Source organism: Urtica dioica, chromosome 6, assembly GCF_054948205.1.
Source record: "Urtica dioica subsp. dioica isolate 48M chromosome 6, U.dioica_male_clone48M_v1_H2, whole genome shotgun sequence".
Taxonomy (NCBI): Eukaryota; Viridiplantae; Streptophyta; class Magnoliopsida; order Rosales; family Urticaceae; genus Urtica; species Urtica dioica.
In genome coordinates this window covers 27,749,750-27,776,042 of record NC_142761.1, presented here as the reverse complement: position 1 = coordinate 27,776,042, position 26,293 = coordinate 27,749,750, and the positions used below count along the sequence as shown (strand labels likewise).

The following is a 26,293-nucleotide window of genomic DNA, read 5'->3' as shown; positions in this document are numbered from 1 at the left end:
GCCGAGTGAGGCGTGTGGCTCGAAGCTCATGCCCCCATACCACCGTGCCAGATCTTAGAGATCAGCTTACCGCCTAACGGAACGACCGTGGCGAGGACCTCTGAGAGAGGCTAAGTGCTCGTAATGGTCACAACCATGCGGCCCCAATCAATGGGGACCCTCACATGGCTCAAGGGTCGAATGAAAGGTGCCAGGTGACTTCTCCTGAACAAGGAGTGACCCCCAACACTGGCCTCGACGTCGTCACCATGATTCACAACCTTCGTAATGAAGTATGAGATCTACGTGAAGGCGGCTTGATCGGTGACACATACGGGTCGTAGAAGAGCATTCCTCGCCATTCACTACCCAAATCCTTGCTGAGGTGTGCACGGGAAACTTCAAACTCCTGAATCTCCCTCCCTACAATGGGAAAACCGATCCCACATATCACATCCAACATTACGAAACTTGGATGATGATGTAGGGCGTCTCACCTGGGGCTTTGTGCCAGGCTTTTAGTCTTACCCTCATCGGACCCGGTTTTGAGTAGTTTAAGAATTTAAGACCAGGGAGCGTCCAATCGTTCAAAGACTTGAAGGACATGTTCCTAGCACGATTTGCTACGTCGATGGTCCAAAAGAAGACCAAGATGTACTTATGGTCAATCAGGCAAGAGAATAACAAGTCCTTGAGACAGTATCTCACCCGGTTCACCGCGGAATCGAACAAGGTCGACTGCTTTGACGACAGTGACACAATTACAGCCACCATTGAGGGCTTGCGCACGGGAGACTTCTTGAAGTCCGTCGTTGGCAGAGTCCATTCTACGATGGCCGAGTTGATGAACCAAGCCAAAACATTCATGGGGGTAGAGGATTACCTCGACGGCCGCAGAAGCAACAACCAAAGCTCTCGCCGTCGGGACGAGTCCGGCAACGAGCCGGGCAACCCCCGCAAAAGGGCGAATAAGGGAGGTCAAGCTTCCGAAAGCCGACCCCCTACATCTCAAAAGCCGTGTCATGCGAGCAATTTCATAGAATACTCACACTACACCCCTTTGAACGCCCCGGTAGAGAAAATCTACGCTATGGCGCGTGACAAGTTCACCGCTCCAACTCCAATGAAAGGTGACCCCACATCTCACGACCGGTCATACGACCGCTCAATGCTTCCATCTTAGGAGGAAAATTGAGACATTAATCCAAAAAGGTGAACTCAAAGAATTCGTCCTTCGCATGATAGGTGTTGCGGTCCCCGCCAACAACAGGCCACAACCTGAGAAGGGTGGAGGGACCAACGCTAACACCGACCGCACCCCGGTCGAGGCTACGGCCGATGCGCAACTCCACGTCGTCACCACCATACTAGGTGGGTTGCAAGACGGGGATTCAGCCCGGCAAAGGAAAAAGCTTCTCAGGGCTGCTTCTCAGGAAGGCCTCGCCGGGCAAGTTAACCTCACCTATGAGGAACCTCCGTCTGTACCACACGAGACATTACAATTCACCAATGAAGGGGTCAAGCAAGTTGTACACCCGCAGAATGAGGCTATAGTCCTTAAGGCCCAGGTGGCCAACAACCTGGTAAAAAGAGTTCTTATTGATAACGGCAGCGCGGCCGATATTATCTTTAAGACCACCCTATAGCGCATGAAGCTCGGGGGGCTCCGCCCTGTCCCGACCCAGACGCCTCTGTTTGGGTTCACGGGAGAAAAGGTCATGACCGAAGGAATCATTGATTTACCGGTCACCTTCGGAACTACCGGAGGTATCGAAGTCGTTCACATAGTCCCCTTTCTTATGGTCGACCAGGAGTCGCCCTACAATGTTATCATTGGGCGACCCACATTGAACAGACTAAGGGCCATCACATCCACATATCACCTATTGGTGAAATTCCCCACCAAGGAGGGAATTGGCGTCATGGCTGGCGATCAAACCCAAGCGAGGATATGCAATGTCCAAGGCATGGATGGCAAGCCCATTGAAAAAAGGGTTAACACGATCTACCAGTTAGAAGACGACTACCCGTGTGATCAAAAAGACGCACGGCAGCTCGGGGAACTTGACCCCCGTGACGAAATCGAGAGGTTGAAAGTTGACACCCCCGATGATCTCACTTCGATCGTTCTCGACGAAGCTAAGCCTAACCAGGTGGTGAAGATCGGTGCACAACTCCCTCTCGCCATCAAAACTCAACTCGTGTTCTTCCTTCGGGAGTTTAAGGATGTCTTTGCGTGGACACATGCGGATATGCCTGGTATAGACCCTGATGTGATTGTGCACCGATTGAATGACGATAAAAACATCGCTGAGAAGGTACAAGCTAGACGCGCGTTCAACCCCGAACGATACCTAGCGATAGATGAAGAAGTCGAAAAACTTCTCTCCGCTAGCTTCATCCGAGAAGCCAAGTACCCCAAGTGGGTGGCCAACGTGGTCATGATTAAAAAGCCTAATGGGAAGTGGCGCATTTGTATAGATTACAAAGATCTTAACAAAGCCTACCCAAAAGATTGCTTTCCACTCCCGTGCATCGAACAACTGGTCGACGCCACGGTAGGACATGAACTGCTAAGTTTCATGGACGCCTATTCGGGCTATAACCAGATACGAATACACGAGCCCTATCAGATCAAGACGACCTGCGTCATTGACCGCGGCCTCTACTGCTACAAGGTCATGCCTTTTGGCCTTAAAAACGTAGGAGCTACTTACCAACGATTGGTGAACCGGATCTTCGCCGACCTAATCGGCAAGACTATGGAAGTATACGTGGACGACATGCTCGTTAAAAGTCTACTGGCTAATAATCACGTAGACAACCTAAGGGAGATGTTCTTAATCCTCCGCCGATACAAAATGAAGCTCAACCCCAACAAATGTGTGTTTGGGGTCGAATCAGGGAAGTTCCTAGGCTACATTGTTAGCCGGTGAGGAATCGAAGCTAACCCCGATAAAATCAAAGCGCTCCTTGACATGAAATCTCCGCGACGTGTCAAGGAAGTCCAAAGTCTGACCGGTCGGATTGTCGCCCTCTCACGTTTTGTGGCCAAAGCAACCGACAAGGGTCAACCGTTCTTCAAAGCTATAAAAAGACGGACGACTTTATATGGACGGACGAGTGCGAAAAGGCCTTTCAAGAAATGAAGGCCTACTTCGGAACACCTCTGTTCCTTTCCAAGCCAAAGGAAGGCGAGATGCTCTATGTCTACCTCACCGTCTCCGAACGAGCCGTGAGTGTTGTGCTGATCCACGAAGAAGATAAGGTTCAGTGGCCTATCTTCTACGTGTGCAAAGCCTTGCTCGATGCCGAAACGCGTTACACAGAGATAGAAAAGCTCTCTCTCGCTCTCCTCGTAGCCGCCAAAAAGCTACGTCCCCACTTCCAGGCTCACCCAATCGTGGTCCGAACAGGACACCCTATCGGTAAAGCTCTTCAAAAGGGAACATCGACTCGCATGGCGATCTAGTCCCAAGAATTGAGCGAGTACGGGATCGAGTTTCACCTGAGGCCGGCAATCAAGGCTCAAGCCCTAGCCGACTTCGTGGCAAAATTCTCCTATACTCCCGACATGGGAAGAGCAGAAGATGACTCGACCGACGACTTGTCGGCTCGAAAGATAAAGGTCGACCATATGTGTCCCATTTGGGAATTACACGTAGATGGTGCATCTAACACCCAGGGAGCCGGCGTTGGCATAATTCTAACCAATCCCGACTGGGAAAAGTTACGCTACGCCCTCCACTACGGATTCCAAGCCTCCAACAATGAGGCCGAGTACGAAGCCCTCATCATAGGGCTAGAGCTCGCTCAGAAGCTCAACGTACAGAATTTGCGAATACAATGTGACTCGCAATTGATCGTGAATCAGGTTAAAGGCGACTACATTGCCAAGGGACCTAACTTGATCGCCTACCTGGCAAAAACAAACGCCAAGCTAGATGCCTTGTCTTGGTTCGAGATCATCCAGATCCCAAGAGAAGAGAACTCAGTGGCTGACGCTCTAGCTCGCCTCGGATCCGGTATCACCGAAGACGGGTTAGGAACTATCCCGGTAGAGTCTCTCTCGCGACCGTCTATTTCACGCGACGAGGTCGGAACGATTGAGATCACCGCTCATCCGACTTGGATGACTCCGCTTACAGACTTCTTGCGAAGATGGGCACTCCCCGAGGACCACAAAGAAGCCGAAAGGCTGAAAGCCCTCGCATCTAAATATGTGTTGAGAGGCGAAGCCCTATACAAGTGCGGTACTCAAGCCCGCTACTGCGATGCCACAATAGCGTCGAGTCGACCAAGGTCCTCTGCAAAAATCACGACGGCATTTGTGGGAACCACTCCGCTGGGAGGTCCCTTGCGCTCAAGGCGCTCCGACAAGGCTATTTCTAGCCAACGATGAAGAAAGACGCCTACGACTGGGCGAGAAAGTGCGACAAGTGTCAACGTTTCTCTAACGTTCCACGGCAACCGCCATCTCCTCTGGGTAGCATCGTCGTACCACGTTCCTTTGCACAATGGGGCGTGGACAGCATCAGCAAGCTTCCCAAAGCTCCGAGACAGTACGAATACGCCATCGTCGCTATCGACTACTTTACTAAGTGGGTCGAACCCGAGCCTCTGGCTAGAATCACCGAGGCCAACACTACAAACTTCATCTGGAAGTCCATCATATGCCGCCACAGCATCCCTGTGTCAATTGTGACCGACAATGGCCGCAATTTGACAATGCTAGGGTTAGAGAAATCTGCGCCCAACTAGGGATCAGCAAGACATTCTTGTCCCCGCAACACCCACAGGCTAATGGCCAAGTGGAAGCCGTCAAGAAAACGATTAAAAGCAACCTCAAGAAGAAACTCGAAGCCAAAAAGGGCGCCTGGGCTGAGGAACTGCCATTCATCTTATGGGCCTACCTAACCACTGTTCGAAACGCCACCGGAAAGACCCCTTTTCCCTAGCCTTTGGGGTGGACGCAATGGTCCCCGTGGAAACGGAAATCCCCACCTACCAAGTCGATACTTTCGATGAGAAACAAAACGACGAGGCCATGTGCCTTGAATTGATATAATCGACAAGAAAAGATCCGAGGCCCTCACCAGACTCGCTGCACAAAAGCGAAAGGTAGAGAAATACTACAACGCCAAAGTCAAAAGGTGAATCTTCGCCGTCGGCAGTCTCGTACTCAGGCGCGTGTTCCAGAACACCCAAGTACAAGGCGTCGGGGTCCTGGGCCCGAACTGGGAAGGACCATATAGAGTTCGTCAAGTCATACATGACGGAACCTATCACATCGAACATACGGACGGAACTCCGATCCGACACCCTTGGAACGCCGAACACTTGAGGCAGTACCACCAGTGACTAAGCTCCCCCATTTATTACTCTGATTTCCCTTATTCGATAAGGCCTACGTGCCAATGTTTGAGGATGTTCTCTATTAGTAAAAATAATAAAGTTCGTGATTTTTTTTGTCCGCTTTATTAAGTTTTTAGTCATCATGACACGACCTGTAAACTAAAAACTTGGGGGCTAGTGGGTCCTGCGACGTACACTCAAGAATTCACGGCCCAACAAAAAAACCTTAAGCCCCCCCCACTCATGGGATACAGAGGCTTAAGAAGCTCGAACCCCGACGACCCATCAAGCATACGAGTTTGAGAAAAATCGTCGGGCTAACCCGGCGTGCCGTAAGTCGCGTAAAGGCGCAGGTAATGGCGGAAGGGCCACTCCCTCCGCCATATATATGTTTGGTCACTCAATAGCACGAACTCAAAGACGCCGGCCTAACCTGGCGCAACATATATGTTCGGTCGCTCAATATCACGAACTCAAAGACGCCGGCCTAACCCGGCGCAACTATTATGTTCGGTCGCTCAATAGCACGAACACTTTCATCCAGGCTTAAGTCCCCCACGGGGATACAGGCTTAAGAAGCTCGGACCCCGACGGCCCTTCATGCATGCGGGTTTGGGTAAACCGTCGGCCTTCCCGGCGTGCCGTAAGACGCGTAAAGGCGCAGGCGAAAGACGTCACCCAGACGCATGTATGTCGCGTAAAGGCATTGCCTCAAACCTTGAAACGGCCAAATTTGAGCCATATATGTTCGGTCGCTCAATAGCACGAAACACACGGGGTTTGAGTAAAGACGCCGGCCTAACCCGGCGCAACATATACGTTCGGGCGCTCCATAGCATGAACTCAAAGATGCCGGCCTAACCCGGTGCAACATATACGTTCGGTAGCTCCATAGCACAAACTCAAAGACGTCGGCCTAACCCGGCGCAACATATACGTTCGGACGCTTTATAGCACGAACTCGAAGACGTCGGCCTAACTCGGCGCAACATACATGTTCGGACGCTTTGTAGCACGAACCAAAGTCGCCGGCTCAGCCCGGCGCCACGCATTTGTTTCTAACGCTCAAATAGCACGAACACAAACCGTCGGCCTAACCCGACGTACCGATATCTGCGTTCAACACGGGTCGGTCAAGTACAGCGAGTTGCCCCTAGCAACGAGTACTGAGCAAACGCCTAACTAGGCACAAACGCCTCCCCGCCTCAAATGCTAAACGACGACGAATCATAACGCTAAATGAGCGGGGGGACGAATCCCAACTAGGGACGCAAACCTGCCAAAACTATTGGGAAGGGTACGAGTCCCTTCAGGCCACGTTAGCTCACAAAGAAGGCATATACGGGAAAAACTGCTCAAACACGAGATAGCATTCAACTTGAAAGCAACAAAATATCTCATAAACAAAAAGGAAGCCACTGCTCTGTATCCAATAAACACGTGCTAAATAAAAACGTGCGGAAAATAAATAAAATCCTGAAAAAGGAAAAAGCAAAACGCTAAACATGCGCGCTATAGAAAATAAATAAAAAGGAAGCCACATGGCTCACACTGCACCCTCGTCTAGTAGGGGAAACAAGGTGTCAAAGAAGTCAAAGGTGACCCCCCAGGCTTCGTTCTCGGTCGCGGTCGCAACCCGACACTCCACCGCTCCGGCTCGACGGGCCTCCTCGGTCCCTATGTCAAAGTCCTCTTATAAGTTGGACGCTCTTCGCTCTGCCTCAGCAAGTTGGGAAGAGAGGCGAGCGTTCTCCTCGGCCAAAGAGTCGCGCTCGCGCTCCGCCCGAACACGTGCCGCTTCGCTCGAAGTGAGCTGACGGTGAGACGTCTCCAAGTCGTCGGACCGAGTATCTAGCTGTCTCCGGAGGTCGGCAACCTTGGTGCGAAAAATCTCCGCCGATCGTGACGCTACCTCGCAAGCTCGCCGCTCTTCGGTTAGCTCCCCCGCCATCTTGGCCACCGACATCTAGGCTTCATCGCGCTGATCTCGGGCGATCTGGAATTCCACCTTTGTCTCGCGAAGTTGGTCTCGAAGTATCTCGAGTTTCGCCCCCGCGTGTGAACCTCGCTAGACCTGAGCCAGCCTAGCCCTCGTTTGGGCAAGCTCTTCTTGGGCGACCCCTAAGCACCGGATGAAGTGATGCAAAATCATGTCGCTCCGCACAGCCCTCGCGTATGCCTGCGGCGACAAAAATGCAAGGGTTAAAACTGAACTTATGTTCACAAAAGGATTCAAAAGAGTACTAACCCTTTGAGCGTCGGTAACCCCTGCTTGAAAGAAGGCAGTGTCATTCTTCGACAACACGCCTTTCCACCAGGACAGCGGGGACTCCTCGAGATGTCAAAAACAGTCACCTCGAGACTCTATCGCCTCTAGCTCTACCGCCGAGTTCACCCCCTTGGGCTTAGAGTGCTCGTCGAAAGGCGCCGCGGTCGAAGCCCTCTTCAAAGAGGCACGGGGCTCTTGATCAACCGAACGAACAGCCTCGACACGATCTTCTCTCGCCCTGCAGTCTGCGACCCTGGCGCGGATATCCGCTATCCTCTCGGGGTTCCGAGAAGCGAAAGCTAGTCACCGAGCTCGCCTCTCCGCACCTACACAAGACAAAACAACAAAAGTCAGATTTCTATCAATGAAAAGATTTCTAAACCACAAGATTACCTCGAGAAGCGGGAACGGCTGGCTAAGCCTGGGGACTGGGGGCCTGCTCGTCCGGGCACCTCCTCGGTGCTTGGAGCAAAGGTCGGGAACCACCCAGTAAGCGCCATCAGCTCGGGAGAACGTGCCTTGCGGGCTTCCGACATTCCCGATGTCTCTCTCACAAAAGGGAGCTCTGGTGCCCCTCGTCCGCTAAGAAGTTCGCCAGATGACGAAAGCGAAGAGGCGCTTCACCAAAAGCGTCTGTCGAGACCTACACCCACGACCTGCGGCTAGGCGGGTCGCTATCATCGACCAGCCTCACGTTGCCCTAAGCGCGGGCCATGTGGAAGCCTAGCTGCCCCAGCGCCGGGAAGACGGCCACCAGATTGCGGAAGTCGTCCATGGTCATGGCACGCTGTGTCTGGCAGGGCAACTTCATGAAGCATGTAGCCAATAGGCGATAGAACGTCGGGCTCATTTAGCATGCATGGACCCCTAGTCGGGTAAGAATCTGATGGGCGATCGACGGGAACGGGAGACGCAGCCCACAGATAAGGCTCCCAACCGTCACGGCCGCAAACCCGTCCCTCGGACGAGAGGGCATGTCCTCGGGGGCAGGCCTGAGTACCCCCACTACCAGAAATATGGGATACAACTACAGTTTTTTTAACTCCAGTTTAGCCTTTTAACGGAGTCTTTGAATACAGACTACGGTCACCTTTTTTTATGCTTATATTAGACTCTAGTCGAATATAAAGCTATAGAGAATGGTCTATTTTTCTCTACAGCTAATATAAAAAAGTAGTGGTAATACCCAAAAAATAAAAAATAATCAAAATTTCACCATTTTTAGATGGAGGGAAATTTCCCACAAAATTTTGGCACATTTACACTACAGTCAAAGGTAAAGAAGGAGTTGTAATACTTAAAATATAAAAAATTAACAAAATTTTACTATTTGATTTCGGGAGGGAAATTTCACACTATCAAAATTGTTTCCCACCCATATCTGAATATGAAAAGTAAGAAAAAATGACTAAGTATACTTGTACACAACACGAGGAACTAAAACAACTGAAACATTTATTATACCATATCTAATATTGCTAAAAAAAAAACATTCGAACAAGAACTTGACTCTCGTTGACCACCATCACTGACACCACCCAACAGTGACCACCGTCGCAGCTTTGCCGACGACACATCACAACCCTAAAAACCTTGTTCTAGGTCTTCCAGTCATAATCCTAACGTCGTCGTCTTCGATCGGTATGAGCTTTTTTTCCGTTCTTCATCAGTTTTGTTGCTCGATTTGGGGTTATTTAGTAACGGATTTGAGAAATTTAGGGTTAATGTCTTAGAAATTTGTGGTTTATTTGAGGTCTCATTGCTTTGTTGCTCGATTTGGGGTTATTTGGGGTCTCATTGCCTGTTCTTACCTATTTGTAGATTAAGAATGCAAATTATCTAGTTTATTCAGTTTTGTGTATGTTTTCTTATGTACAGAGATTAAACTCAGTCAACAATGGTTCGCGTGAGTAAGTAACCTGAACTCTATGTGTGTGCTTGTGATTGTTAATTGAACTCTGTGTGTGTGCTTGTGGTTGCTAATTGAACTCTGTGTGTTAGGTTTATTATGTTTTAGAGGTTGGTCATGCTCATCCAAAGGTCTCAGGAGTGACAAAACGGATATTAAAAGCCGTTAAAAAGACTTCGAGATCTTCTGGTCGTGGGGATAGTTCCCGAGAAGCACACGTTGGTGATCCTAGTACAAAGTAAGTACTTTTATGCTTCATATGTCATTTACACATTTACAAAGTACAAAGTAAGTTCTTGTTGATCTGGTTGTAGAAATATTAGACTATTAGGTCATTTAATAAATTGATTTAAATAACACATTTTCACAGAATTGACAAGTCATGGTTAAATTCCGATAGACGCTCAAAAGAATTTGAAGATGGTGTTGAATCTTTCTTACGGTTTTGTAAAATTAACTTACCCAATTTGGAGTCCTTACGATGTCCATGTAAAAGGTGTGGAAATATGGGATCGCATTCTTTTGAAATCATCAGAGATCATCTTTTCTGTAATGGTATGGACCAAACATACGTTATTTGGACATGGCATGGTGAAAACATGGTCTGTAGTACAGACAAAAAGCTCATCCACCAACCAAAAGAACATACTTTTGGTGACTGCGATGATGCTTTTAATACCGTCGAAATGGTTAAGGCCGCTAATAATCTTCTGGAAAAAGATTATGACATGTTTGTTGAATACGTAGAAGATGCGAAAAGGCCACTCTACGACGGTTGTCTGAAATTTACTAAGTTATCAGCTTTAGTAAGATGGTACAATCTGAAAGTCAAACACGGGTGGAGCGACACAAGTTTTGACGAGCTGTTGATGCTGTTGGGTGACATGTTTCCGAAAGGAAGTCAATTGCCAAAGTCTATCTACGAGGCCAAGAAGACGTTGTGTACCTTAGGTATGGAATATGAAAAAATCCATGCTTGTCCTAATGACTGTATTCTGTATAGGAAGGACAAGGTTGATTTCGATGTTTGTCCTGTTTGTTATGCATCTCGGTGGAAAATTCCAAAAGGGTCCATGAAACCTACAGTAGGTGTTCCAGCAAAAGTCTTGTGGTATCTCCCCCCAATACCCAGATTTAAAAGAATGTACGGTACACCGGAAATAGCGAAGAATCTGACTTGGCATGCCAACGATAGAGAAGTCAACGGGTATTTGAGACATCCAGCCGATGCAGCTTCGTGGAAATCGATAGATAAGAAGTGGCCTGCTTTTTAAGATGAATCAAGGAATCTTCGATTGGCTGTAGCGGCTGATGGGATTAATCCGTATCGTTCTTTCAGTAGTCGGCATAGTACGTGGCCTGTTACGTTGATAACATATAATCTTCCTCCGTGGCTGTGCATGAAGAGGAAGTATATCATGTTAATGTTACTGATATCGGGTCCCAAGCAACCGGGAAATGACATCGACGTCTACTTGGAACCCCTCGTGGACGACCTGAAACTGTTATGGAGCACAGGTATCGAAGTTTTTGATGCTCATTTAAAAGAGACATTCACTCTTAGAGCCATTCTGCTATGGACAATAAACGATTTGCCAGCGTATGGAAATATGAGCGGTTGTGTCGTAAAAGGCTACAATGGTTGTCCTGTATGTGGTAAAGACACACATGGCTTGTATCTTCGTCATAGTAGGAAGGTCGTATACCTAGGTCATCGCAGGTTTTTGAATCGGCATCATCCTTTCAGAAAAGCAAAGAAGGCATTTAATGGGTCCCAAGAACTCGGTGATGCTCCTACATGCTTGTCCGGAACAGAAGTCTTACATAAGGTGACTCGTATTGGATATGTATACGGGAAATGTTCGAAGAAGAAGAAGGGTGAAGAAAAGGCAGATCCGATACTCCCTTGGAAAAAAAGGTCAATCTTCTTTGATCTTGAATATTGGGAGTTTCTTCCTGTGCGTCATATTTTGGACGTAATGCATGTCGAGAAGAATGTGTGTGAAAGTATTATAGGAACATTGCTTGATGTCTCGCACAAGTCAAAGGATGGTCTTAAAAGTCGCTTAGATCTTCAGGATATGGGCATCCGGACCAAGCTTCATCCAAAGGTTGGTGACAAGAAAACATATTTGCCTCAATCAACCTACACATTGACGAAGGAAGAGAAGAAAAGGTTCTGCAATCTGTTGTCAACGCTCAAAGTGCCTGATGGCTACGGTTCCAACCTTAGAAACTGTGTGTTGATGGAGGAGTTAAAACTGTTTGTATTGAAATCACACGATTATCATACGCTTATGCAACAGATTCTTCCAGTCGCATTACGAGGATTGCTGGATAAGAAGGTCCGAACCACAATAACAAGAGTCTCTCGCATCTTCAATGTGATATGCAACAAAGTTGTCGATGCTTCCAAACTGGCAAGCCTTCAAGAAGAATATACAACAACTATGTGCCTCTTGGAAAAGTATTTTCCACCATCTTTTTTTGAGATAACGGTTCATCTAATGATACATCTAGTACGAGAAGTTCAATTTTGTGGACCGGTTCGTCTAACTTGGATGTATCCACATGAACGGAACATGAAAGTTATGAAAGGTTACGTGCGCAATCGCAGCCGACTAGAAGGTTGTATTGCAGAATGTTACACAGTTGAAGAAGGTATGGAATATTGCTTGAGTACTTGACTTCTGTAGAATCTGTTGGTGTTCCGTCCACGAGAAATGAATCGGGTGTAGATGTTGGCAAACCAATCTCTTCTGGAAGAGTGCATACACCTAAACAGATAGAATTGGAGCAAGCACATCTTTTTGTGGTGGAGAACACTACTGAAATCAGTCCGTATATCAAGTAAGTAAATAATTTTTTTTACTTCATATGATATATGTTTTAAGACAAATGGTGACTTGTTGATATGCTACTTAGGAAGCATATGGAGTACTTGCTTGAATGTAATCCAAGTAAAGTGAAGGACCAGAAATGGCTTCAAGATGAGCACAATCGATCATTTACCAATTGGCTCCGTGACAAAGTATATGTTCATTATACAAGAACTAGTAACACAAAATCAATAAGTGTGTTATTTTTTTTTTAAATTTCTATAGGTTGCTCTTGATTTGGAAGAGTCTAGAGTTTCGGTATCACAGACATTAAGGTGGATGTCACATGGACCGAAAGCACACGTTCTTTCCTACAGTGGATATATCATCAACGGATTTCGCTTTTTCACAAAGGACCGTGATGACACAAGTTCTGTTCAAAATAGCGGTGTCGTAGTAATGGCTGAGACAATGCAAGTGTGCAGCTCAAAGGACAAGAAACCAATTGTTTCAGACATGACATTCTTTGGGACTATTCAACAAATATGGAAGTTAGACTATGTCGTATCCAAAGTGGTGGTCTTCAAATGTAAATGGGTTGACAGTTCAAGGGGTGTTAAGGTAGATGATGGATTCACAGTGGTTGATCTTTCAAAGACTGGTCACAAGTCAGATCCATTCATTTTGGCTGACCAAGTCAAACAAGTTTTCTATGTAGAAGACGGAATGGATACGTCGTGGTCAATTGTGGTACCGAATTTGAAAAATGACTTTGCTAGTCCAATACCAGAGGATGATGTTGATTATGAAGCTCCTGCCACCGAACTATTCTCTGATGCAGAGTCTTCAGATTCGACAGATGACGAAACATGTTTGTAAATAGATGAAGAGGGTACTTGGATCGATAATGACTAGTGCGAGGAAGAAGTGAGAAAACTTAATTAACATGTTTATGTGTGTGTGTGTGTGTGTGGGACTGTTTCATAATTAATACTGATGTATATTATTTGTGTCTGTACGTGTATAATTCTGACTCATAACCTTATTGTGTGTAGGTGTAGTGTACCTGTGGTTGATGCAAAAGATGAAGACAAATCACAGACATCTCCAGCAAAAAAAAGGACAAGAAGGGCATGTATAGTTGAGGAAAAAAACACTTGTAAATCAGAGGCACTGAGACGTTTAGAGGAGGAAAAGAATGACGACACAGCAGTGGCACCGCAACCAAAAAAGAAGAAAAAATCTGGACCTGTAGTTCAGGAAAAGGAAAAACAAACATCAGTGCCAAATGACTGTACAACAGTGGAACCAAAAGCAAAAAAAAGGACATCAAGGGGACCTACTCTTCTTACCAAGGTTGCTATAGCTAGAGCAAATGGTGTGGTGAAGCCAATAACTTACAATGACCTTGGACAAAGCATCGGTGACACAAACTCAGAAATGCAAAGCTATGTAGGTGTTGTTGTGCGATCAACTGTACCCATTGAGATCGAAAATTGGCGTTCGGTATCAACTGAGCTCAAGGAGAAAGTGTGGGATCAAATCAAGGTAAAGCCATGTTCTGATTCCATTTAAAAACTATGGTGTCGTATTCCATATGTAATACCCGTGCTTTTTTTTTATGCAGACATCGTATGACGTGCCTTTCGAGGGTAAGAAAGCTATATTAGCATCTGTGTGTACAAAGTGGGGACAGTTCAAGTACAAGCTGGCAACCAATTACATCAACAACTGTGTTGACAAGCCACGCATGTTTGCAAAACCGCCACCGGCGTATCCTTTTATTACGCAGAAATCTTGGAAGATTTTTGTTGCGAAACGTCTCTCCGATGACTTTAGAACTTTGAGTACAGAACAGTCTAACAAGTCAAAGAAGATCAAGTATCGGCACCACCTTTCTAGGCGTTGATTCGCAAACGTAGCAGCTGACTTGGTGAGTATTGAAGCTGATATATATGCATCAGACTGTTTTTTATATTGATATTGTGAAGTTGTTTTAGTATGTGGATTGTTTCATTTCCTGCTCTATTATAGTCTAAGGAAAGGGGTGGCACTGGTAAACCATCTCGAAGTGAGATTTGGAAGATCGCTTATGCAAAAGGCAGTGATGTAGAGGATGAAGAGATTAGCTCATTTATAGACAATCTGGTTAGAATAAATAATTGAACTATTTTTTTGTCTATCTGGGTAGTCAAACTTAACTTACCTATATGTTTGTATACTTGTAGGATGATTGTACCAAAAAGATTACGGATGGGGCTATTTATTTAAACCCGAAGGAAGACGCTCTCACATTAGCGTTGGGAAATAAAGACCGTGGTGGTTTAGTAAGGTGTATTGGGCATGGTGTTACTCCTTCAAAGTACTTCAACACTCCAAGGCAGACAAAAACAAGCGCTGTCCTGCAACTCGTCTTAGAGGAGCAAAAGAAACTGACAGAGGCACATCAACGAGACGTCGATGAAAGGCGAATTTTACTATTACAAATCAAGGAACTTCAAGAGGAAAACATGAAGTTAAAGGCTGGCGATAACAACTTCAAAAGCTCTCTTCTTCAATCAGATAAGGGTAGTTGCACAGCGAAAAAACCAAATCTACACTTCTCCGATGACAAGGAAAATTGTAGTGACGAACTAAAACTCTACCAGGAAGAATGCGATGATATCGAATTGATCGGGCGTAGAGATTTCGCCAACGGAAAGGTAAAAATGACCCCTGTTTTGGTTCTTAATTAGTTAATTGTTAAAATTTACTAAACTAAATTCTATTTTTTTTAAGGAACAACCATGTAAACTAGCTGTGGACAACATTTCTAATGTTGTTGCTTATGGTAAAATTTGTTCTGAAACTGCGACCAAAGGAACAGTTTGGGGAATCAAATTGGGGGATGAAGTTGTACGTGTCCATGTAGATATGTGCGTTGATGAGAAGGCTATATCTCCAATGCGAATGGGTAAACATGAATTGACTGTCAAAGAAGTAGTTGGTAATCAAGTTCCGTGGCCTAAGAATATGGTTACAATTGAGAAATCCAAGGTAATCACTCAACTAATTCTTACGTGTTGCTCATTTTTTTTTAAATTATGGAGTCTAGAATATCCAATACGTGTTTCTTTTCAGGTGGTAACACCCGTTCGTAGGTCTCCCAGGAAAAAAACCTAACAGATATGGAGTCTAGAATATCTCAAGACTAATGTTGCTAAAGTCATGGGGAATGACAACTCAATATCTTTTCCCTTGGACGAGAATATTTTTGGCAAAGATCGAGTTCTATATATTCTTCGTGATGATATTATGGCATTTTGTAGCATGGAGTGGATCACGTCGAGCTGCATTGTTTTGTACATGAGGTAATCTTTTCAATACTCATTGATCTATTTCAAATATATGTATATTTTAGCCACATCATAATGAATCTTTGCTTTATGTGAATTAGCTACTTGTATCAGAAGATCATGAGCATGAAAATTGGATCTATGTATGCGTTCATAGATCCAGTGTCTTTGAATATGGGGACCAGTGGACAAAAATCTGACCTTATTGCCAACAGAATGGAGGGTTGTGGTGTTGGTCAACTATTCTTAGCTCCTTTCAATCCCGTGTAAGTATATTTACATGAGTATATTGTTATATGTTTTGAGTATTTATATGATTTCATTTTTCGTTGGACGGTGCTTAGACGGTTAATACATTGTTTACGTGGATTCAGAAATCATTGGACGTTGCTTGCACTCGACCCGCATAATGACCGAGTTTATTACTTTGATTCTCTTGCTCGTAAACTTGGAAATGATATCAAAGCTGTTATTAATACGTGAGTTCACACATTGATCGACTTCTTCATATTTATGGATCTTACATAGTTATACATTACATATATATCATGACATATGTCTTTCTGTACGTAGTGCTATGAAATTATTCAACTCGAAAGCCAACAAAACTATGAAGAAACAAGCTACATGGGAAGTTGTTAAGGTATGTTTAAATTTTGTAGCCAGTCTGATTTTGTGCTTGGGATTGAATCTGAAATTGGGTTGAACTACTGTGTGGATTGAATCTGATTTTTGTAGCTGACTCAATCATTGGTTGTTAACTTACTTTTTTCTGTTTTTCTAGTGTCCTCGACAACCGGGCGGAACAGAGTGTGGATATGTTTTTATGCATGTTTGTGTTTTGGTACAAATATAGGTACAAATTAGAAGATTGAACCATTTTAATTCAATATATATTTTTATACAAAATATTGCATTCACAGATATTTTACTACAGAATTCAAATGTAGTTAAATGATGACGTTAAGTTCAACTCCAATTAAAGGAAAGTAGTCTAAGCTAAATCACACAAGAGACTACAAACGTAAACTAGAGTCTTAAGTGCGTAAACTGAAAACTACAATTTATAAATGTAGTCTTAAAGCTAAATATAAATATCTATCTTCCTAGACTACAACAATACGCAGTAGTCTAAGATAAAAACATGAACCACCTCAATTTTTCAACCACACCTAAAAGATGTAGTCTTCAACAAAAAAGACTGAAGTCATAGACAAAGAGATAAGACTCCAGTGCAATAGATGCCACAAAAACGCCGTAGTCTGTCCAACTCAATTAATTATAACTACTCTTTAAAGCTGTAGTGTTTATTGACTCAAATTTGAACAACTACATTATAAAAATGTAGTCTTAAACAGAAAACACTGGAGTCATAGGCAAAGAGATAAGACTCCAGTGCAATAGATGCCACAAAAACGCCGTAGTCTGTCTAATTGACTCAATTAAGACTACTTGTTAAAACTGTAATTTTTTTTATCTTATGTAATTGAGTTCTATATAACTACAGCATAAAGATGTAGTATTTATAGATGCCACTAGTAAGACTACATCTAAACAATGTAGTAATATATTTTAACTACAGTCTTATAAAACAGATACACTACAGCCAAACACTGGAGTCATAATCAAAGAGATAAGACTCCAGTGCAATAGATGACAGTCAGTAAGCTGTAGTGGATTTAAAATGACTACAGCGTTTGGCAGTAGTTAGAGGCCAAATTTCTGGTAGTGCCCCACCGAGGGAGGGATGTCGTATGTCTCCCGGAGCGCGCTGAAGACTCGGGAAGTAAGCGTGCTTGCAGCGTCAACCCCCTTGCAGTCTAAGCTGACGGGGGCAACAGAGTCGCCTACTCCGTACATACGAGTCCTCTCCAACGATTTGGCGTAGGTATAGCCCGCAGACTCAAAGACCATCCAGGCCGTCTCCAAAACGTTTCCGCTATGCTTCTCCTTCGCCCTCGCGGGAGGAGCCTCCAAGTCCTCTCCAAGGCCTTCCGAGCCCGATCCTAAGGGATCGTCACAGTAAATCTTGTCCAAGAAAGATTCGGACGGTACTATCGCATGTGCTGCGCCCGAGCCATCTAAGTTAGACGCCCGGGGAAGCCTTGCGCTCACCGTCGCTTCGCCTCACTGCTTGAGCAAGGGGGCGTCAAAGGACGCCCCGCAGGAAACCAGGTTGATCACCAACTGTGACTAACGCGAGTCTTTAGACCCTTCGACCTCCCCTTTAGGGCCGCACAAAGTAGGTAGGCCACTTCCGGGCCCCGCCAGCTCGGCAACCGTCGCGGCTTCAGTCTCCAACTCCGCGAGCCATTGATTGGCCGCGCGAGAGTCTTCCTCGACGAAGATGGGAATCTCGTCGAGTTACTCAAAGGCACGCTTGGCCGCCCTCCCAAAATATTGGGAAGGGCAAGAAGAGTCAACCTTGGGATCATCAACGTGGGAAAAAAGTTCACTCCCCATTTAAAAAGGGTAAAAATCGGCTGCCCAAGGGAAATTTCAAATTCAAAGGAATTTTCCAATCTCCAAAAGGCTGCCAGTGTGAAGAAAGGGGGAGAGGAACCCTATTATTTATAGGAGATGAAGGAGCAAACCCTACTCCTTCCCCCCCCCCCCCCCCCCCCCCCCCTTAGCAATCGCACAATGGGCCCAGCCGGTGAACCGGCCGCGCGCGGGCCTTGCTGCCCAGCCGGCCTGGTCCGACCCCCATGGGTCCGGCCGAGTAAAAAAACAAATTTTTTTTTGTCACACATGATAAAAGGTTAAAATGACCTCAACGCCCTTTTTGAAAAACTAAAGTTCACGACTTGTGTTCCGCAAGCCGTAAACTTGGGGGGCTAATGTTACCGGTCATTTTCGGGAAACCAAAAATTCAAAAACAATTTAAGGCCGGCCGGAAAGCCCAAAGGGCCCCGGCCGACTAGGCCCGAGCGTCCTAGCGCACCCACGGCCCAAGTCCGCGCGTGCGCCAGCACGCTTGCGCCCGGGCCCACGCGCGCACCTGCGCTCCGGGCTCGATGGGCTTACGCGCGCGCCAGCCAGCCGCGTGCGTGCCCTAGCGCTCCCGGCCATCCCGGCCCGCGCGCGCCTTGCGCCCCCTGGCGTCCCAGCCCGGGCGCGCCCCCGGGCGTCCCGGCCCGCGCGCGCTCCCGCGCCCCGGGGCATCTCGGCCCACGCGCGCCCTGCGCCCCCGGCAGTCCCGGCCCGCGCCCGCTCCTGCCCATCGGCCGGGCATCCCTGCTGCCCCGACCGAGCGCCACTGCTGCCTCGGCCGGGCGTACCTGCTGGCCCGGCAGAGCGCCCCTGTTGCCTCGGCCGGGCGTCCCTGCTGCCCCGACCGAGCGCCCCTGCTGCCTCGGCCGGGCGTCCCTGCTGCCCCGGCCGAGTGCCACTGCTGCCCCGGCCGAGAACTCCTATTGCCTCAGCCGGGCGCGCCTGCTGCCTCGATCGGGTACACCTGCTGCCTCGGCCGGCTGCCCCTGCTGCCTCACCTGAGTACCCTGCGCCCGACTAGGCATCTCGCCCTGCGCCCGTCCAAGCATCTCGCCCTGTGCGCCCTACGCCCGTCCAAGCACTGCGCTTCACGCGCCCTGCGCCCGCCCGGGCATTGTGCCTCGCGCGCCCCACGCCTGGCCATCCGGCATGCCTAGAGGGGGCCGGCCCAAGGCCTCCTCCAAAATTATAAATACCCCCCCTTGGGGGATCCATTTCTCATCCCATTTTTGGCATTCCAACACAGATCCAAATTCACACTTCTCTTCTCCACACAACACTCTCACACTCGAGAACGCTCTCCTTTCCCGTGCTCTTGTGACATTCCAAGAGCGCGCGCTCCTCCTCCCTCGGCTCAGAAATTCAATGACCCCCCTCCACGAGAGGGAGCACGCTCCTTTTCTATTACCCGAGTCTCTGCAGTGTACACACTGTTCTCCCACTTCTTGGCCCTTGAGCTAGAACTTCGAGCTACGAGGCAAACGACCCCTCTAAAGTCTTCACTAGAAGCTACGAGCCGGGTCCTACTCTAAAGCCTTTGATTCTCAAGCCTCTGAGCCCAAGATAGCCCCCAACATTCAAATTGAACTACGTTCTGACTTGATCCCGACTAAAGGGTGCGTAGGCAGCCAACCTTTGGCACGGTGACACCCCCTAAAACACACCTCAGGGTCTGGAGGGTGCAACTCGGTCCACGAGTTCACATTTTTGGCTCGGGTGCGATCACTTGTTTCGGCCTTGGATCGAACCGCCTAAGGTACTTAATCGTTCTTCATTTTCGTGCGACAACAGCTTCAGCTTTGAGCAGTCAATAGATGAGCCATCTGTTTACAAGTTAATACACGAAGTGTTTCTTGTAATTAAGATCTGGCTAGGAAAGCAATTCGATATGAAGGATCTAGGAGAAGCCACGTACCTTCTGGGGATCCAAATCTTTTGAGATCGGAAAAAACTGGACTTTGTCGCTCTCTCAAGAATCTTATATTGATAAGGTGATGGATCGCTTCTCGATGCAAGACTCCAAGAAGGGCCAAACACCCTTTAGGCATGGAGTCTCACTCTCTAAGGAGCAGGCTCCCAAAACTGCACAAGAGATTGAGGACATGAGAAAAATTCCTTACGCCTCAGCCGTAGGAAATGTCATGTATGCTATGCTTTGCACTAGACCTGATATCCGCTTCGCAGTTGGCGTTGTTAGCCGTTTTCAATCCAACCCTGGACCCGAGCACTGGATTGCTGTCAAGCATGTTTTCAAGTATCTTTGAAGAACTAAGAACTTGATCCTTACATATTCAGGTACTGACCTGACTATGACGGGACATACCGACTCCGATTTTCAAGCGGATAAGGATTCCAAGAAATCCACTTTGGGATCTATGTTCATCCTTAATGGTGGAGCAGTTGTGTGGAGGAGTATTAAGCAATCTTGCATTGCTGACTCCACAATGGAAGCAGAATATGTGGCTGCTTGTGAAGCGTCCAAGTATTTGGAAGTCGTTCCAAACGTCGACGAGCCCATGACCCTTTATTATGATAATAGTGGGGCTATCGGGGACTCAAAGGAACCTCAAAGCCATAAGCGCTCTAAACATATTGAGAGGAAATACCATTTGATTCGAGAGATCGTGCAACACAGAGATGTTGAGGTGAAGAAGATCTCAACGGTGGACAACCTGGCAGATCCATTCATCAAGGCCCTAGCGAACAAGGTCTTCGACCAATATCGAGAGGGATTAGACATGAATGACTAAACACATCTTCTTTGAGTCAAGTGGGAGTTTGTTGTCAATTGTGCCCACAAGAAGAGTTATAGTCTCTATTTATGTACATTTGATGTAATATATTCCTATGAAGACTCTTACTTGTAATTGCTTATTTATTAATAAAAGTTGAAACATTCATTCGTTCTACCTTGTCTGAAGCTTTATGATAAAACCTTAGTCTTTAGTCCTTAAACAAACCTAACAACACATGAAGAGACAAATGTAGATTTGCATGAACAAACTCTTCATGGTTTGCTTAAAACAATATATTCGCAATCTAGGGATCAAAGGACTATTGATCTCAGTACGATTGTTAGGAGAATCTATGATGTCTTGTTATGGGACATTGCGAGTTGGAGAATCTATAGTTCTTCTAGGTATCTTCCGAAGGTACTGAATTGACCAGTGCACTTCTAGAGACAAGATAAGAACACACCATATAACCTCTTATGTCTCGAAGTCACTACGTATGAATTACATCATGCTTACCTCAATCCTGAAATGAGACATGTCATTTCATAGCTTACGTATTCTCATTTGAGAAAGTCAGAGTTCGAGATTCTTAACATGACCTATTGGTGAAGTACTAAGGTATGAAGATGTCATGAGTAACTTTGTGAAGATCTCATAGATATGGAATTCATGTACAAGATTGCTGAAATGCAATGTATATCACTTCGTGCTTTGTTCCTTGGAATGTGAATAAATGAACTGGCCAGTGTCCAAATTGAGTCATGATTCTTTTGGATGAATAAATGTGACTTGTTAGCTCTTCTTCAATACATTGTTTCTAACTTATTCACAAGCGACAAAGGAGTTGAGGAAATAACAGCTAGAAGGGTAAAATGGTAATTTTGTAAATCCCGACTAGTTGATGATATTCATGAAGGGTAAACATAGATAATATTCAGTGGATCCATTCATCACAATTTAGTTGAATTCTTGAGTAGAAAATAAATTCATTTAAACCGAGAGATTCTCAGTATCAACTCTTTAGTGGAGTCAGTTGACATTAAGCTAAACTTGGAAAAATGTTTATGAACTTTTGAGTCCATGTATTTTAGCTCAAGCTTTGTTCATTTGGATCCATGAGGTCACTATCACAAATCATATCGAGTAGGAGTAGTTAAACTAGAAGCTAAGTCAAAACAAGAACGAGACAAGTTTTACGAAAATTGTCAAAATGGTATTTTTGTCTTTTTGGACATAGGATGAAATGAATGTCAGTAAATTTTTTGACATTGTCATATGATGACAAATGAAGTTAAACCACATGGCCAAGTTAAAGAATTTTGGCCTTGAGGATTAATTTCGTTTCATGGAATTTTACTTGAAAATTCTTAATGGGCTTTTCTTATGTTGTCATGAACAACTGAAGAAACATCTAGAAGGTCCTTCTAGAAACCTCATTTTCATCCAAACCCAAGAGAGAAAGAGAGTTTATTTTGTGCATTAATGTATGAAGATACTTGCCAAAAGAAAAAGAGGAAACAAATTTCCTCTACATGGAAAGAGAAATTTCGGCCAACTAAGGAGAAAACAAAAGAGGAAACAAATCCAAGGACTTGCATGGCATATGTTGGATGTCCACATGGAGAGAAAGAGAGGCAATATTTGCTCATGAATATTTGATATTCTATAGAATATGAGACTACCTTCATGAAGGTAATCTCTCCCCTATAAATAGAGGCCTCATTCTCATTGTTTTCTCATCCCACATAAGTTAAAGATTGAAAGCTTCTCTCTCTAGACCTTGTGGTGGCCGCCCCTCTCCCTCACTCTCTCTCTACCTGTCGTTTTTGTTTCGGCACGTAGGTCCACATTTGACCTAGTGTTTTAGCTCTTCGACTCTTAGACTTGTTCTTGAGTCGTCGTGTTTAAAAGTGCCCACATACTAATTCCTTTCTTTCTCGAGTGATTATTGTGATAGAAACTTTCGTGGTTGCTCGAGTTCCCAAGGAAAGAAGAGAGAAGTGATGCGAGGGGAGACGAACGTTTTAAACCTTCCTAAGGCTTCTCAACGTTCGAGCTTCTCAAAGGTTAGTAAACATATAATGCTCATTAATAGTTTTAATTTCTATGTACTTGCTCTTTGTCTAGATTAGTAAAAACGTTTTACTTGTTTAAAAGAAAATTTTTAAATTCTACCGCTTGCTCGAACCGTTAAATCTTTTCTTAACCCTAGATCAATTCCAACACCATCTCCATAAGAGTTCGGTTTCTTCTCTCTGACACTCCGTTTTGTTGAGGGGTGCCAAGTGCGGTAAGCTGAGAAGCGATACTTCTTCTTTAAGAAAGTCATCGAACTCTCCAGACATATACCCACCTCCTCGATCAGATCGAAGGGTTTTGACCTGTTTGCTAGTTTGCTTTTCCACTAAAGCCCGAAAGACCTTAAATACATTAAAGGTCTCGGATTTGTGTTTGTGCAAATAGACAAAACTTTATCTTGAGTAATCATCAGTGAAGGTAACAAAGTATTCGTACCCTCCACGTGCCTCTTGACTGAGTGGACCACATACATCAGAATGTACTAGTTCCAGCAACTCAGTGGCTCTTCGACCCTTATTGGAGAAAGATCGCTTAGTCATTTTTCCTTCTATGCAAGATTCACAAGTAGGTAGCGAACCTATTGCAGAGGCTTGGAGAGAACCGTCCCTCACAAGTCTCTTAATCTTGTCTAGAATAATATGACCAAGTCTTAAGTGCCAGAGATATGTTGAGTTTGTTAGATCAGAGGAATCAGAAAGTTTGATCCTCTTTGGCTCCCTAACTAGATCATTATCTATTTCGGTGTCTAATAGAGAAGGTTGAGTGGGATAGATGTAGAAAAGAGAATTCTTCATACATGCATCAGTGACAAAAGAATTATCAGAAAACTAATTATGAATTCCATTCTTAATGAACTCTAAACAATAATCTTGCTCACGAAGACGAGCAATAGATATAAAGTTCTTCCCAAATGAAGGAATGAAATAAACAATATTCAAGTTTAAAGTGCGGTCTTCGAAAGACAGCATCACAGATCCCACAGCCTTCGCAGACACCAAGCGTCCATCACCCCATTTGAAGTAGAAGTCGCCTTCATCTAAGCTTTTGGTTTTCTTGAAACCAGTCAAGGAACAACAATTATGGTTAGTAGCAGCGGAATCAAGAATCCATGTTAATACATTATCATCTATTGAGCATGCTTCGGTAATTAGTACAATACTATGTTCCTTTGCTTTCAGGTAGGCACGACAGTTCTTTTTCTTCGCCTTGTGAGGTCTCTTCTTAGATCCAGAGGTGGAGGCTTTGTGCTCAGTAGCATGTGCCTCTTCATGATTCCTCTTTCTCTTAGTTAGACCTTCAGCAGTATGAAGCTCCTTCATAAGCTCGGTAACAGTGTACTTTAGCTTGTTCATGGAGTATTAGCTTGAAGGTATCAAAAGACTCGGGGAAAGTTTCCAAGATCATATCTATTATATTCTTCCCATCAATCTCAGATCCTAGGATTTCCATTTCATTCAAATAACTAATGATCATTATCATATGGTCCCTGACAAGAGTCCTAGCCTTCATGCGACAGTTCATAAACTATCGGATTGTTTGTTGCCTTGCTTGACGCATTTTCCCTCCAAACATCTGATGGACATTGTAGAGCATGTCGACGACAGTCTCGATGTCCCGACGTTGTTGTTGCAACACATTGTTCATTGATGCTAAGATATAGCATCTCGCAATCTCATTAGATCGACGCCAGGCCGCTAAGGCATCTTTGTCCTCTTGAGTCGAATCATCATTCGTTTGAGGAGGACACGGGGTGGTGAGTGCCCATTTGTGCTTGTTAACGATAAGTATTATGTCAAGGTTACGTTTCCAATCTACGTAGTTCTCGCTTTCGAGTTTATTTGAGGAAAGGATGATTGAGAGATGGTGGAGAGACATTATGCTGAAGAGTTGAAACAAGTTTATGATTAGTCTGTTGGTTTAGGATTTAAGTTTGTTTAAGTTTTTAGGATGAACAAGACAGGAAAAAACCCAAAGGTGTTATAAACGAAATGACAATCTACTCCCTCAAGAAAAGGCCGCAAAATATCTCCTTTTATAAGTAAATGACACATCATTAATGCTGTCAAGATGTCAATACACCAATTTTGACTAGCCACCTTTTAAATTGGTTTGATCACTCACATCCTTTCGCAGAGCCTCAATAGAGGATTACTAGGGATTGAGTCTAAGTGTGCAACCAACGACTTTGTCCAAAAGGTCAACTTTGAAAAAAACAATCCCCCAAGAGGAGGCCTTGTCTTCATCTTCTCACTCTCAGACGTAGCTCACTGAGCAATGATCGAAGCAAAATGTCATAGAGTACTCTCATTGAAGAGAGGGCCACAAGAGTGACTCTTAGTCAAACGTTTAATTTCTTCTTTCATTAGATTTGAGGATCGTGAGTTACAAACAAGTATAACCCTCCCACTTAGTTTTTAGAGTTGGCACATCGTCTCTTATAAGTTCCGAAGCAAATCCTAGATCTTCATGTTCAAGGAAGAGCAGTGTTCGTGCATAAAGTCACAAGGTACATACTCGGACATTTTCCTATTTTCTATTAGGGAAAGTGCATGACCGAAGTGTGAACATCAACTCACTCGAACACTTGAAAGATTGAGATTGCACATCTTTATTTTTTCGGCTCGTCTAACAGGAGATCTCCCACTCAAATGTTCAAGAGCATATAGATTTTGAACATATGTGATATAGATATAGTTTTGAAAAAATTTTGAAAATTTATTTGATTTGGATGACAAAATATTTTCAAGTTTGAAAGCGAAAACGGTTTTTCAAAATTCAAACTAGTTTTGTAAAAATTCAATTCAATTAAACTTTCAAAAATCAAAACATTTTAATCTTTCACATTATGTTTATTATCTTATTAAAAAATAATTTTGCTCAACGAAATTTTCTCATTAGAGTTCTATAACTCATGGAGTGGTGCCCCTTTTAATGCGGGTTTTTCTCAAGCTCGAAGAAAACTGGAAATAATTAAAGTTCGGACTTGAGTGCAAAAAGAATCGAGTGTAACGGAACATTTTAGATAGTTGTTAAAGCTTTTATATATATTTTATTAACATGGTAATAACATAGTATAAAAGTAAATAACAACAAACATAAAACGAAACGAGTAAATAAACGAAACTAGCAAAGACAATATAACTAGTAACAAAATTATCCGAAATTTCCCAAACTATAAAAACACGTTTTTCATTATAAAAAATTAAAAACTTTTAGAACTGATTCTAATGTATTTTAATAACGTCCCAAAGTATAGAAAATCAACATGAATTTTAATTTAAAAGCACGAGCAATAAATTAAAAAACAAATCTAAGGTAAC

General features: G+C 44.7%; 1 pseudogene; it reads left to right on the top strand.

Moving 5' to 3' along the window:
- Positions 1 to 3,124: 3,124 nt before the first annotated feature.
- On the top strand, positions 3,125 to 13,210 carry LOC149393546 (uncharacterized; annotated as a pseudogene).
- The last annotated feature ends 13,083 nt before the right edge of the window (positions 13,211 to 26,293 follow it).